Genomic DNA, 15,809 nt, shown 5'->3' with positions numbered 1-15,809 from the left:
TGTTCGTGTAGACCATTTGTATGTCTTCTTTAGGAAAATGTCTATTTGGATCTGCTCCTATCACATTAGATTGCCTGTTGAGTTTTTGTTGTTTTTGGTGATTTGGTGTTTTTAGCTTTGCTTTGCTGTTGAGTTCTGTGAGTTCTTTATATTTTGAATATTAAACCCTTATCAGATATCTAATTTACAAATGTTTTCCCATACTGTAGGTTGCTGCTTTATTTTGTTGATGGTTTCCTTTGTTGTTTGGGCATTTTATAATTTGATGTAGGCCTACACTTTGGTTCTTTGCTTGTTTTTACTTTGATATCAGCTTAAAAGCACAACTACCAAGACCTGTGTCAGGGAACTTTCCAAACCCTGTGTTTTCTGCTACAAGTTTTATAGTTCCAGGACTTACATTCAAGTGTTTGATCCATTTTGAGTTATTTGAGGGGTGTGTGATATAAGAGAATGGTGCAGTTTTGCTGTTTTGCATGTAGCTCTCCAGTGTTCCCAGCCCCATTGATGAAAGAGACTGTTTTTCCCCTTTTGTTTATTCTCGGCTCCTTTGTCATAAGGTCCCGGACCATAGATGTGTGTGTTTACTGCTGGGCTCTCTCCTCTCTTCTGGTGATGTGTGTGTCTGTTTTTATGACAATGCTAGGTTGTTTTGATTACTCTAGCTTTGTCATAGTCTGAAATGAGCAAGCATGATGCCTTTAGAGTGGTTCGTCTTTCTCTAGATTGCTCTAGTATTCAGAGTCTTTTGTGGCATTATACAGATTTTTAGATCCTTTGTTCTCCTTCTATGAAAAGTGTCATTAGAATTTTGATAGGAATTGCAGGGAAACTGTAGATGGTTTAGGGAAGTGTGAATATTTTACCACTATTAATTCTTCTAATCCATGAACATGCAATATCTTTCAGTTTATGTGTGTGGCCTTCAGTTTCTTTTCCTTACCATCTTGTAGTTTTCATTATATGGGATTTTACCTCTTGGTGAAGTTTATTCCTGGGTATTTTATTCTTTTTGATGCAACTTCAGGTGGAATGATCCTCCTACTTTATTTTCTGTTGATTCGTTATTAGCGTATAGAAACACAGCTAGTTTTGGGGGTAGTGATATTGTATCCTGTCCCTTTACTGAATTTAGTCATAGTTTGAACGATTTTTCACTGGCATCTTTGAGGTTTTCCTTATATTCTGTGTCATCTGCAAATAATGACCATTTTACTTTCTTCCCAGTTTTGATGCCTTCTGTTTATCTTCTTGCATAATTGTTCTGCCTTGGATTTTCAATATTGTGTTGAGTAAAAGTGGCAAGGAAAGATCAGCAGTGTTCCTAACTTAGGCGATCTTAGAGGTAACGGTAACAGCTGAAACTTTTCACTATGGGATGTGAAGTAATCCGTGTGGTTGTCATATATGGCGTTCTTGATGTTGAGGTATGGTTTCTGGTCTATGCACTCTGTTAAGAATTTTGATTGCAGACGGATATTAAAGTTTGTCAAGTGCTTCCTCTGCATGTCAAGATGATCACATCATTTTTATTCTTTATTTTGTTAATGTGCTGTATCACTTTGGTCCATGTGCACCTGTGAACCATCATTGCATTCCTGGAATAAATCCCACTTGATCATAGTATATGATCCTCTCAGCATATTGGTGAACTTGGGTTGCTAGTATTTTGTTGAACATTTTTGCACCTATGGTCATCAGGGATATTGGACTGTAAGATTCTTTTCTTGGGGTGTCCTTGTTTAATTTTTGTATTAGGATAATGTTGGCCTCAGCAAATGAGTTTAGAAGCTTTCTCTTCTGTTTTTTTTTGGAAAAGTGGGCAAAGGACTGGTATGGATCCTTCCCTGAATGGTGGAATTTACCACAGAAGGCATCTGGTTCCTGGAGCTTGGTTTTTTGGGAGGTTTTAAATTGCTGACATGATGAGTACTGGGTGTTCTATGTAAGTACTGAATCACTAAAGATGAAACTGTTTCCACATGTTGGTGGTGGGATGGATGAAGAGAAACAAGAGTCATGGGGGCCCAGCGCTCAATTGTTCCATCTGCCACTGCGGCTGTGCTGTTCCTCTCAGATGCTAGCAGAGGATGAAGGATGTGTTGGAAACTCAGCAGCGTGGTGGTGGTGGGTTGGCTGGAACGTGGGACCCAAGCGGGGTGATGGGACTGATGCGGGGCCCTCCTGTCACACTCACAGGGTACCAGATTGCTAACTGCCTGGCCAACAGCAACCCCAGCACGTTCACCACAGTGGAGATGGGTGGCCATGGTGAGGCAATTCACAGCCACCAAGCTGGCCCCAGAGTCGGTGTACATCTTCAGGCTGATGACCAAGATGAGGCAGGGCTGGGGGAGCCCCTAGAGGCCACTGTAATCACCACCAAGAAGAGAGATAAGGCCAGAGGCCCAGGTTCACTGTCCTGGTGACACGAGGAGGACAGCTGGGCCCATATGGGAGCCACAAACTTGCTGGGTCCAGGGCTTCCTGGGGCAGGACTTGCAGGGTATAGTGTGTCTACACAGCCCGATATTTACCAGACAGGCAGGAATGTCCCTGGAGAGGAGGTTGTGTAACTGGGTCGCGATGGCTTTGAGTCACCCTGTTGGAGGGAGGCTCCCTGAAGCCAGGTGCTTTTTCTCTGACGTCCAAAACCACATGATCAGCTGAGCCAGGTGTTCCAAAACACCATTCCTACCAAACAATCCTGGGGAGATGTGTCTTCATGGATGCTGCTTCTTTTCGAAGGACTGGTGAGGTGCTTATTATTCAGTGTCTTGGTTTATCCTCACCAAATCCTGGGGGACAAAGTGCTGTGAGGCCCCGTTCTACAGAAGATGTGGGGCTCAGACAGATTCAGTCATTTACCAGGGACACAGCTGTTGAGGCAGTGATATGGACACCCTCCACAGACACTGGGCCCCCTGTTTCCACAGCAGTCTGCTGTGGTTCCCATCTCAGTGAGCCCTTGATATGCCCTCCAGCCTCATCCTGGCATCTGACCAGATGATTTTCAGGAACTAAGGGTGACTTTGTGGAGCCCCTTGGCAGTAGCAGCTTGACACCTTGATGACACCGTGCCCAGGTGCCTTGCCAGATGATTAGGGAATGTTATTTGTTGGCAGGTATAGGACCCTCAGGATATTTGGAGGACCTCGAGAAGAGGAATCCATCCAAATCAACAGGTATTGCAGACAAGTCTGATATGCGTATTGGGCTTGGCTTTGGCCTGGACACACTATTGAAAGTTCACTCTAGAGATTGCTCATGAAAAGTTCCAGCACAGCAGGGTTTCAAAATCCATATGGTATGGTCACTCACTATGTCTGCCAGACTTAGTTAGAATAGATGCTAAGAAACCAAGTGTGTTTGCTGCTGCCTTCTTGCATCTAAGAAACCATCCCAAATCCTATAAACTGAAATTCATCACCCGTGTGTACTGGCACCCGCTACCACCACCACCAGACGTTTCTGTGCCTCACAGTGGGTCCCGTGAAGCTATGAAACTATTTAGTTCTCAGTCAGGTTTGGGGACCTCACTTTGGAGGTTGGCAGTGTTTTCTGTTTGGGACAATCCTATCAGAACTATACCCCAAATCATCCCAGAATCCTCTAGAAGCTGGTTGTTGGAGGGCTTGCCCTTTGGGTCAGTAGCATAGTCGCTGGATAGGAGGAAACAGCTTGAATCTCCAAGGTAAATGTTACATTCATACTGTGTGGTGATTATTTGTTGGGTTTTTTATTACTTTTTTTTTTTTTTTTTTTTTTTGAGTTCCAGGGTCCAGGAGAGAAATGTCTTGGAAAGAAAAGAGGCTCATTTCAGCCAAATAGAGTTGTGAAAAAAGAAAGGAAGCAAGACTAATAGGGTCCCTCATGAAGAGTAGAAAAGACATTGAGGAGGTAGAGTGTATGCACATCTCCTATGGGAGTTCCCTATCATTGAATTTGTGGGATAGATGAATGAGAACACATGTCAACGGTGAAAGAAGATTCAAGGAGAAGTAAGCATCCCTAGGATGGTCATGCAAAATGTAGTTGAAATAGCGTTTGTGAGGATCTTCTGTTTTGGCTCTGGGAGCAGCAGGAACTTTAATTAGACTCTGATCACTAGTTGCCAATGGCGATTGATGCCTGGGCCACCTCCTGGCCCATATCCTCCTGTGTGGGTCTGGCATAGACATCATGGAACTCCCGGTAGCCAATTTACCATGCATGTATTAGGTGAAGGTCTGCCAGCAGCAATGCTAAGACTTTCACAGATTCTGGGATTCTGTGGTTTTGGCCACTTTGAGCCTGTGCTCCCTGCTGGAAGGGAGAAGCATGCTTCCTAGTTTTGTGTGACACAGGTCTCCCCAAGTGCGGGTCCTGAGACCTCAGCTAAGTGTTCTCCCTTGTTTTTATAGGTGGTGCTTTGAGGCTCAAGTGACTTGGCCTCGTTCACAGCATCCAGTGCTTGTGGCCTCTGTCTCTTCAGTGCAGATTCAAGTGCAGCACGTACAGGAGTGTGACCCCTGTTGTCTCCCTGGTGGTTGTGCATCACAGTAGTAAGTTGTCTTGGTTCTGAACCTTCTGCCTGGGTTGAGGTTCAGGCCTTTACTTGGGTGTCTTCTTTTGCTGGCTTCTTTCTGTCTTCCAGAGGGAAAGATACCGTCTTCTTGTCGATTAAATTGGAGATGTACCTTAACCAGAATATCTAGAGTCTGTTGCTTGGGGAAAAATACTTAGTGGCACATATGGAGAAGGTTCTGCAAGTCCCTCCCCCACACAAAACATCTGAACTACAGGTTGCTTCTGTTAGCAGAATCATGAGTTATTGAAGGGTTATCTTAGAAATAGACATTCTCCCCCACAGTAGTGTTTCTGCCAACACATTTTTTTAAGGGCCGTTAAACTAGAGTAAAGAATATCGGGCATCTTTATAAATGGATCTTGGAGTGGACATGCTTTTTTCTTTTTTCTTTTCTTCTTTAAGAAGGAGAGGTGGGAGCGAGAGAGACACTGGCAGGCTCCACACACTTTGCAGAGCATGACACAGGGTTCGATCTGACAACCCTGAGATCATGACTTCATCCAAAATCAAGAGGGTCAGAAACAGGGTCACTCACATAGAGTAGTGAAGACCTTCAGGAGGTAGAGTATGTGCACATCTCCTGTAGGAATTCCATATCACTGAAGATTCAGGGTAGATGAATGAGAACACATTTCTAATATGAAGGAAGATTCAAGGAGAAGTAAACATCGTTACGATCGTCATGTGAAATGCAGTTGTAATAGAGGTTCTGGTCTTCTGTTTTGGTTCTGGGAGCAGCAGGAGATTTATTTAGGCTCTTGTCATGAGTTGCCAATGGTGACTGATGTCTGGGTCACCTCCTGTCCTACATCCTCTTTTTAGTCTGGCATAGATATCACAGAACTCCTGGTAGCCAAGTTTGGAAGGGGTGGTATGGAGTGAGAGAGAGACCATTAAACAGGTTCCACACGCTGTGCAGAGCATGAGACGGGGCTCGATCCAACAATCCTGACATGAGGACCTGAGCCAAAATCAAGAGTTGGTCCCTTAAGTGAAAGAACCATGCAGGCATTCCTGGACATGCTTTGTCTTTGCGGAAAGGAGTGTAAGTACCCTTTCCTGTTATAAAATCTTCTAAAATCTGCAGTGGTCTTACACCTTCTCAGGCCCAGAGATATGTAGCTATTTTTGGTGGTAGAGAAAACCACTTGGCAACCAAGTTCTCATAGGCGGGGAAGAAGCCCTAACTGCCTGACGCTGAACTGTAGAGGTTTTCCTGTCTTGATACCTACAGTTCTTCCAGAAGAACACCTTTGTAAAAGATGAAATTGATTTGCAAGCCCCTGGGTGGTGCAGTTGTTTAAACATCTGCCCTTGACTGAGGTCAGGATCCCTGGATCCTGGGGGATCAAGCCCTGCATTGGGTACCCTTCTCAATGTGAAGCCTGCTTCCTCTCCCTCTTCCCCCCGGCCAACCCCGACTGTTCTAGCTCCCTCTCTAGCTCTCTCGCTCTCAAATAAGTAAAGAAAACAGAAATATTTCTAAGTGTGTAATTAATTTGTAGATCTTTTCCAGTTTATGAGGACAGTATTAGTAGAATTAAGGACACATGAGAGATAGGTCACAAACCACGTGTTTTTTGAATCTTGTTGCCATTCATCCTTGCGATCTGCATACATCGATGGATTAATGTTTTTGTGAACATATGCTAATCACCTTGTGTCCTCAGATTCTGAGCTAACCCTCCAATTGATGTTCTCATAGATCACAGGCAGTATATTTGTGTCAGACTTCCTACCAACAGACAGTACCAGTGTCATTTGTGAGAGCTAGTAAAGGAAAAGTCCCCCGCTTTTACTTTGCACATTGTGCACGGTTGTGAGATCCCGCCTGTTCGGTGATACTGGCCTTTCTGCAAGTACTGTGGGAAGGGAGAAGATTTGCTTTATTTCTAGCTATTGGTTACTGAATACTGCATTCAACATCCCTCAGGATGTTACCCAGTTGTATGTGTTTGCAGTGAAAAATTGTCAGTGTCTGAGTTTGTATGTCAGTTTCACACTAAGAAATTCCTTGGGAGGTATTTGCCCAGTGATTTTCTGATGTGAGTGTCAGGGGAAGAATTTCCCCCCATTGCATTGGGATCAGTGTTTCCTCAGGGTGAGGGTGTCGTTGCTGGCTGAGGAATAATGGATACCTGAGGACATGGCTTTCCTCATCACACTGGGAGGATTTTCTGGCACCGTAAGGAATGGGATGCCCACATGGATTTCATCGACATTCAGCAGCAGCGATGATGCAGGGTGTCCCAGGAGGTCCCTGCACCTTTGCTCCTGTGTGAGGGATGACACGCACTCTGAGGTTGTAGTGAGAGCTCAGGCTAGAGCCCCAGGTGAAGCTTCTCCCACCAAGATACAGCACTAGTGGTTCTCCCTGTGTGAGTTCTCTGGTGTTGGGAAAGGGACCACTTCTGGCAGAAGGCTGCCTCAGTGATCAGAGACACAGGGTTTGTACTGTGTGATTTCTGTGGTGGTGAGAAAGGTGGGCGTTCTGGGTAAAGGTGGGACCCCAGGAATGACAGACACAGGTTTCTCTGATCTGAGTTGTGTGGTGTCTCCAAGTGTGAGAACTGTATCTAACGGCTCTTCCACATTGAGTGCATTTGTTGGGGTTCCCACTGGTGTGGATCCTCAGATGCTGGCTAAAGGTGTGGCTGGACTAAATGCTTTCACTTGAAGATGGCATTCAACCAGTTTCTGTCTGTGGGAATGTGTTCATGGCCTTGAAGGGATGCATGTTGCTGAGCGCTTATACAGCAATCTGACCACATGGCTTCTACCCCGTGTGAGGTCACTGGCGTGAATAAGAGCAGAGCTCTCTGCATGAAGAGCCTCCCACTTTCGCTACATCCCTAAGGTGCCTCTCTGGTGGTTTTGCTATGTACAGAGGTGAGCACAGCCCTAGAATTGTTTCCCCCATGCGTATCATGTCTACTGTCCTTGGAAGAGTGAGTTCTCTCACGTCTCCCGAGGTTAGAGCCCCGACTAAAGGCTCTCCCGCACTGGGGAGAGGTGTGTGGTGCAATCCAGAGTGAACGAGCTCTGATGTCACTTGAACTGGGGACACATGGCTGAAGGCTCTTCCACATGTCTGTAAACACAAGATTTCTCTTCCCATGACACAACACACACGGAGTGAGGTGAGGTACATGAGAAATCTTCCTCCTGTGCCCCAGCATTGGCTGGGTTCCCGTGCAGTGTGAACCCTCTGCTAATGGCCAGGACCAGAGAGGCTGTGGAAGGATCACTTATTCATATTCCTCCCTTTCTGACTCAATGTACGAATTCCAGCCCCTTCCTTTAGGAATAGTCTCTGCGTCAAACTCTGCATGCCACTTGTGGTCAGGTGCAGTATTACTTTCCTGAATTCAGATAGAGCTTTCTACATGGTAGCCTCACACCCATGTCATCTTCTGATTAAATTTAGATGTCTAAGTTTCAAAGACTATATCGGTGAGCTGTTGAAGCCAGTGACTTTTACAGACACTCAGGCGATGGCTTGACTTGAGGCCCATTTCAGCTGAGAAATGAAACTATTCAGATTTTTGGTGGGACAACACGTATCCTCAGTGTCTTGGAAGACAGGAGATTGTGGTGAATGCTTTGTATACCCCATGTCCAGCTGTAGTGTGGAAGGGCAGGGTTCATTACCGTGAAGCTTACCGTTGACCTGCAGAGTAGCAGGCCTTTGAGATGCACCCGTGTGGATCTCACTTCATCCTTTATAATAGGGAACCTATTGCCGTGAGCCCTTGGGTCTTCTAGGCAAAGAATGAGTCACGGAACACTACATGAAAACTACTGAAGTACTGTATGATGACTAACATAACAGAAGAAAAGAAGGAAAGAGGGGGGAGGGAAGAAGGAATACAAAGAAGCAACAGATAATGAAGGGAAGGAAGGGAGGAGGGGGAGGGTGGGTTTGAAAAAAGAGAGAAGAGAACCTGGTAGAGAGGCATTAGGGGAAAGAAAAATTTTGCAAGTTATGAGACCAACATCTGAGAGTTAAGATTTGAGCTTGTTGATAAATGAAAGAAATGGAGTCATCTACTAAGGAGCAGAAACATGTTATAGGGTATTGGTGATTAGAACCTATTGACCAGATAAACATGTGAGAAAAAGAAAGTGAGGGTGGGACGCTGGGGAGATTAAGATGGGCAAACTCAACAAAGTTGAGGACTGAAAGAGGTGCCATGTGATGGTTTCAATCCAGGGATCACAGAAGTGCCCTGTGTTCGGAGGACGCAGAATGTGCAGTGGGTTAGGTGGAATGAGACGACATCCACCTAGAGTTGACAGAAATGGGACAGTGTTGCAGGGGTGTTTCCACAGGAGCCTTATAAGAGACAGGACTGATGTAGGAAAGGCATTAGAGTTCAAGGCTGATGGTCAAGAAAGAAGTCTTGAGATGGCTTTGTTGGCAAAAGGTGATTTTATTAAAGCACAGGGACATGAACCATGGGTAGAAAGGCTTGCTATGCTGAGGTTGTGATGGGAGGCTGAGTCTCTAGGATGGTGTTGAGGGAGGTCAGGAAAAAGGGAGGTTTTGCAAGACAGTTCCAGTAGGACAGAGGATACACAGGATCCCCAAGGCTTTGCTCTTGTGAAGTGAAGGTGGTTTTTCCTTCTAGGAAGGCATTCATAGAAAGATAGTTGGGAGCTTCCAGGAGGAATTTTACCTTCCTCCTCTCATAGGTCCTTCTCAAGGGACTGCAGGTTTGGAAAGAAATTCCATTTTATTGACATTTCCTTCTGTCTCAGCCTCCCTCAGTGTTACAGTGGGGAGGGAGATGTTAGGGCTTCAGGAAATGGAGTTATGGGTCTCTGGAAGTTAGCTAGCCTGTTGACAAGCAAGCCTCTTCCTTGGCAATCACTAGGACATATAGAAACTGAGGGAGACTCAGGTCTTGCATTGTTTTGATCTCTATTTGTGAAGAATCTGGTTGTTTGTTTGTTTTTTTTCCCTTTCCTTCGCTTTAGGGTAGCCAGAGTGCCTGAGGAATGTCACCCATATCGCATGTTGTGGTGTGACATGCCAGCTTCTGCTTTGTCCTCAGCTAGCCTTCTCTTCCCTCCTCATATCCTCCTGAACAATTTAGACCCTTCAGTCATTAAGGTTGTTGAAGGAGGAAGGTCTTATCTTCTGTAATGTTTTCCTGCTGAATAGGGGCATAAAGATGTCCCTACCTTTGGGTCAGTACTGGTCATTTGGGGGTCTCTCTGTATAAGAGCTGTGGATTGCAGAGGCCGCTGAGTGCAGGGGGAAACTTCTGTTTGTATTTTCCTGAGTAGAAAGGACCATCTGTCCTCTGGAAGTTAGTACAGTGAAGGATTCCTGGCACCACCTGGAGAGTCAGGGGATAAAGGAACAAAACAGGGTTAGAAGAACAAAAAGAAGGAGAAGCCCCATGATGAATCCTTTGAGAGTAGGTGAGAATCCTCCCCCAGACTAAGAGATGAGCCAGTCCTTAAAGAGCGGGAGCCTTGAAAGTGCAGATATGAGCACTGGGGTCTGTTAGGAACCCAGAAATCTCTTTGGGATAATGGGGAACGTAGACACAGCATTCTGTCTTTAGATTACCACACGCTCCACCTTGTGCAGCAGTTACATCTAAAGCCTTTGTGTTTTGTGGAACTACTTTATGCATTGGAGTCATTCCCATATTTAATAGAGAAATCCTGTTTGGGGTCACGTTTAAGGCCTTGACTGTGTACTCAGTAAAGAGTTCATTGTGCCACAGGACATCCTCCAGTCCCAAAGAGGGAACAAAGATGGATGCTACGTGGCCATCCCAATGAAACACAGAACACAGGCACCTTTGTTTGAAATATGGAAGGCTGGCTGGGTTGGTGATGATTTTAATAATGTGCCCATGCATCCAGGCCCAACCCAAGTCTGGTGGCCTCTTGAGCCTGGGGGAAGCCGTGGCCACAGGTTAGGGCTGCATAACCATTAGGTTCCAGCCAGGTGTCCCCATCTAACACTGGGTCTCCTTGAACTTTAGGCAGGATTTCAAGGGGTACATAGTTTGGAGGGCCATTCTTTGTGCAATCATTTCAGGCCCATATTGGGTTGGGGGGTTATGGCTAGAGAAGAAGCACCTTTTCTGTAAATTGCTTCATGGGCATAGAGGACGAGGAAGGCCTGTTGGAGTCAGGATAAATACTTGTAAGATTTTTGCCAATTACAACCAACAAGTGGGCACTAGGAATTCTGCTTTGGGGGTAGACATGTTTGCTGACAGGCTTTGACCTCAGCAGTCTGAGTTCGACTGATGACAGCATACCTGGTTTTTCCTACCCACTTTCCATGAAACTGTTGCCATTGATAAACCAAATGTGCTCTGCATTTTCATATGGGCATCTTTCAATCTGGTCGACTTAAGAACCTTTGAAGAGTTATGAGCCATGGACGTAGAGTGGTCATGTCCAGGCCTAAGGGTCGCTGGGTTTAAAGTTGGGCCAGTTTCAGGTGTTGGTTCCAGCATATCTCAAAGTGTAAGCTGGTACTTGGTAATCTCTGTGATGCTCTGGAGCTGCTGTCAAGTCCTTAGAGTTAGGGGCCATCCCTGTATGAATTTGGAGGTTCCTTTTCCCAGGAGGGCACTTGGATTCTTAGCTAAAGCCTTTGTTTGCCGTTGTACCTGAATAGGGGTGGCTTCTTGGATCAGTAGGACTGTGAGGGAAGAAACCATTCCAAGAAGCCCTTTTTATTTGAGGTCTTGCCTGAATATCCTCATCACAAGGAGTCGCTGGCAAGTGGAAGAAAACATATAAAAAAAATTAAGGCATCTGCAAGTGCATCCTCTACTCCATTCATAAAGAGAGTTGGGTCCTTCATTATCTCCATAAGTCCATAATGATCCCTGTGGAGTGGTGTATGTTCTCTTGGTTTGAGGGACTGTTTTCCTCATCCCAGCTACATACACTTGGTAAAGGTGTTAGGTGAGTTCTACAGTCATGGAGGAATCAATCCTATCTCCCAGTTGTTGAATTAACCCTATGCCCATGGGGTCATGGTATTATCCCCACAGAATAACAAGCAAGGGGATTCCCTACCCATGAGCTAATATGGAAATGTTTCAAAGATGACCTCAAGTTGTCAAGATTAGGTAAGCAACACATATGGAAAGACAACCAGGGTTAGACGTGAACGTCCACAAAGGTGGGTTCTTGAAACCTACTTTTCCTCTTCAAAAGACGAGCATTCACAGAGATAGCCAAATCAGCGCTCATTGCATTAAAAAACAAGGCCAACTTTAACACACTTGGCCTGATTATTGACTTAAGCTCAGCAAGCCTCCTTCAGGCTAGCCAGGAAACCTAGGTAGAAGTACACAGAGTGTCAAGACACTAGTGGGGCACTTCGAGAATCGCTTAGGGAGTTTGCTTGGTCTGCACATGTAAACAAGTGTATGGAGGTGGGGAGCTAATCAGTATGGACTGAACTGTAGTTGGCACTTCCTTGATGGTGGAAGAAAGGTCACGGAGAGGAGCAGGGAAGTGAATACAAACCCTGGCTCTGAATTGGAGCTACAGGGAATTGAATAATTGTGAAATAGTCCATCTCAAAGGCACACCAATTCCCTGCACCAAACCTATGCCACCTGAGGGCAGCAGACTAGTTTCTGGGGACAGGGCCATGAGGCCACGGGTCTTTTTTTTTTTTTTTAATTTTTTATTTTTTATAAACATATATTTTTATCCCTAGGGATACAGGTCTGTGAATCACCAGGTTTACACACTTCACAGCACTCACCAAAGCACATACCCTCCCCAATGTCCACAATCCCACCCCCTTCTCCCAAACCCCCTACCCCCAGCAACCCTCAGTTTGTTTTGTGAGATTAAGAGTCACTTATGGTTTGTCTCCCTCCGAATTCCATCTTGTTTCATTGATTCTTCTCCTACCCACTTAAGCCCCCATGTTGCATCACCACTTCCTCATATCAGGGAGATCATATGATAGTTGTCTTTCTCTGCTTGACTTATTTCGCTAAGCATGATACGCTCTAGTTCCATCCATGTTGTCGCAAATGGCAAGATTTCATTTCTTTTGATGGCTGCATAGTATTCCATTGTGTATATATACCACATCTTCATGATCCATTCATCTATTGATGGACATCTAGGTTCTTTCCATAGTTTGGCTATTGTGGACATTGCTGCTATAAACATTCGGGTGCACGTGCCCCTTTGGATCACTACGTTTGTATCTTTAGGGTAAAAACCCAATAGTGCAATTGCTGGGTCATAGGGCAGTTCTATTTTCAACATTTTGAGGAACCTCCATGCTGTTTTCCAGAGTGGCTGCACCAGCTTGCATTCCCACCAACAGTGTAGGAGGGTTCCCCTTTCTCCGCATCCTCGCCAGCATCTGTCATTGCATGACTTGTTGATTTTAGCCATTCTGACTGATGTGAGGTGATATTGCATTGTGGTTTTGATTTGTATTTCCCTGATGCCGAGTGATATGGAGCACTTTTTCATGTGTCTGTTGGCCATCTGGATGTCTTCTTTGCAGAAATGTCTGTTCATTTCCTCTGCCCATTTCTTGATTGGATTATTTGTTCTTTGGGTGTTGAGTTTGCTAAGTTCTTTATAGATTCTGGACACTAGTCCTTTATCTGATATGTCGTTTGCAAATATCTTCTCCCATTCTGTCAGTTGTCTTTTGATTTTGTTAACTGTTTCCTTTGCTGTGTAAAAGCTTTTGATCTTGATGAAATCCCAATAGTTCATTTTTGCCCTTGCTTCCCTTGCCTTTGGCGTTGTTCCTAGGAAGATGTTGCTGCGGCAGAGGTCGAAGAGGTTGCTGCCTGTGTTCTCCTCAAGGATTTTGATGGATTCCTTTCACACATTGAGGTCCTTCATCCATTTTGAGTCTATTTTTGTGTGTGGTGTAAGGAAATGGTCCAATTTCATTTTTCTGCATGTGGCTATCCAGTTTTCCCAGCACCATTTATTGAAGAGGCTGTCTTTTTTCCTTTGGACATTCTTTCCTGCTTTGTCGAAGATTAGTTGGCCATAGAGCAGAGGGTCTATTTCTGGGCTCTCTATTGTCTTCCATTGATCTATGTGTCTGTTTTTGTGCCAGTACCATGCTGTCTTGATGATGACAGCTTTGTAATAGAGCTTGAAGTCCATAATTGTGATGCCACCAATGTTGGCTTTCTTTTTCAATATCCCTTTGGCCATTCGAGGTCTTTTCTGGTTCCCTATAAATTTTAGCATTATTTGTTCCATTTCTTTGAAAAAGATGGATGGTACTTTGATAGGAATTGCATTAAATGTGTAGATTGCTTTAGGTAGCATAGACACTTTCACAATATTTATTCTTCCAATCCAGGAGCATGGAACATTTTTCCATTTCTTTGTGTCTTCCTCAATTTCTTTCATGAGTACTTTATAGTTTTCTGAGTATAGATTCTGTGTCTCTTTGGTTAGGTTTATTCCTAGGTATCTTATGGTTTTGGATGCAATTGTAAATGGGATTGACTCCTTAATTTCTCTTTCTTCTGTCTTGCTCTTGGTGTAGAGAAATGCAACTGATTTCTGTGCATTGATTTTATATCCTGACACTTTACTGAATTCCTGTATAAGTTCTAGCAGTTTTGGAGTGGAGTCCTTTGGGTTTTCCACATATAGTATCATATCATCTGCGAAGAGTGATAATTTGACTTCTTCTTTGCCGATTTGGATGCCTTTAATTTCCTTTTGTTGTCTGATTGCTGAGGCTAGGACCTCTAGTACGATGTTGAATAGCAGTGGTGATAATGGACATCCCTGCCGTGTTCCTGACCTTAGCGGAAAAGCTTTCAGTTTTTCTCCATTGAGAATGATATTTGCGGTGGGTTTTTCATAGATGGCTTTGATGATATTGAGGTATTTGTTCTCTATCCCTACACTTTGAAGAGTTTTGATCAGGAAGGGATGCTGTACTTTGTCAAATGCTTTTTCAGCATCTATTGAGAGTATCATATGGTTCTTGTTCTTTCTTTTATTGATGTGTTGTATCACATTGACTGATTTGCGGATGTTGAACCAACCTTGCAGCCCTGGAATAAATCCCACTTGGTCGTGGTGAATAATCTTTTTAATGTACTATTGAATCCTATTGGCTAGTATTTTGTTGAGTATTTTCGCATCTGTGTTCATCAAGGATATCGTTCTATAGCTCTCTTTTTTGGTGGGATCCTTGTCTGGTTTTGGGATCAAGGTGATGCTGGCCTCATAAAATGAGTTTGGAAGTTTTCCTTCCATTTCTATTTTTTTGGAACAGTTTCAGGAGAATAGGAATTAGTTCTTCTTTAAATGTTTGGTAGAATTTCCCCGGGAAGCCGTCTGGCCCTGGGCTTTTGTTTGTTTGGAGATTTTTAATGACTGTTTCAATCTCCTTACTGGTAATGGGTCTGTTCAGGCTTTCTATTTCTTCCTGGTTCAGTTGTGGTAGTTTATATGTTTCTAGGAATGCATCCATTTCTTCCAGATTGTCAAATTTGTTGGCGTAGAGTTGCTCATAGTATGTTCTTATAATAGTTTGTATTTCTTTGGTGTTAGTTGTGATCTCTCCTCTTTCATTCATGATTTTATTTATTTGGGTCCTTTCTCTTTTCTTTTTGATAAGTCGGGCCAGGGGTTTATCAATTTTATTAATTCTTTCAAAGAACCAGCTCCTAGTTTCGTTGATTTGTTCTATTGTTTTTTTGGTTTCTATTTCATTGATTTCTGCTCTGATCTTTATGATTTCTCTTCTCCTGCTGGGCTTAGGGTTTCTTTCTTGTTCTTTCTCCAGCTCCTTTAGGTGTAGGGTTAGGTTGTGTACCTGAGACCTTTCTTGTTTCTTGAGAAAGGCTTGTACCGCTGTATATTTTCCTCTCAGGACTGCCTTTGTTGTGTCCCACAGATTTGAACCGTTGTATTTTCATTATCATTTGTTTCCATGATTTTTCAATTCTTCTTTAATTTCCCGGTTGACCCATTCATTCTTTAGAAGGATGCTGTTTAGTCTCCATGTATTTGGGTTCTTTCAAACTTCCTTTTGTGGTTGAGTTCTAGCTTTAGAGCATTGTGGTCTGAAAATATGCAGGGAATTATCCCAATCTTTTGATACCGGTTGAGTCCTGATTTAGGACCGAGGATATGATCTATTCTGGAGAATGTTCCATGTGCACTAGAGAAGAATGTGTATTCTGTTGCTTTGGGATGCAGTATTCTTAATATATCTGTGATGTCCATC

The sequence above is a fragment of the Mustela putorius genome, unplaced genomic scaffold (assembly GCF_011764305.1).
Source record: "Mustela putorius furo isolate JIRA1106 unplaced genomic scaffold, ASM1176430v1.1 tig00000081_pilon_pilon_pilon, whole genome shotgun sequence".
NCBI lineage: Eukaryota > Metazoa > Chordata > Mammalia > Carnivora > Mustelidae > Mustela > Mustela putorius.
Note: the sequence above shows the minus strand (reverse complement) of the source record.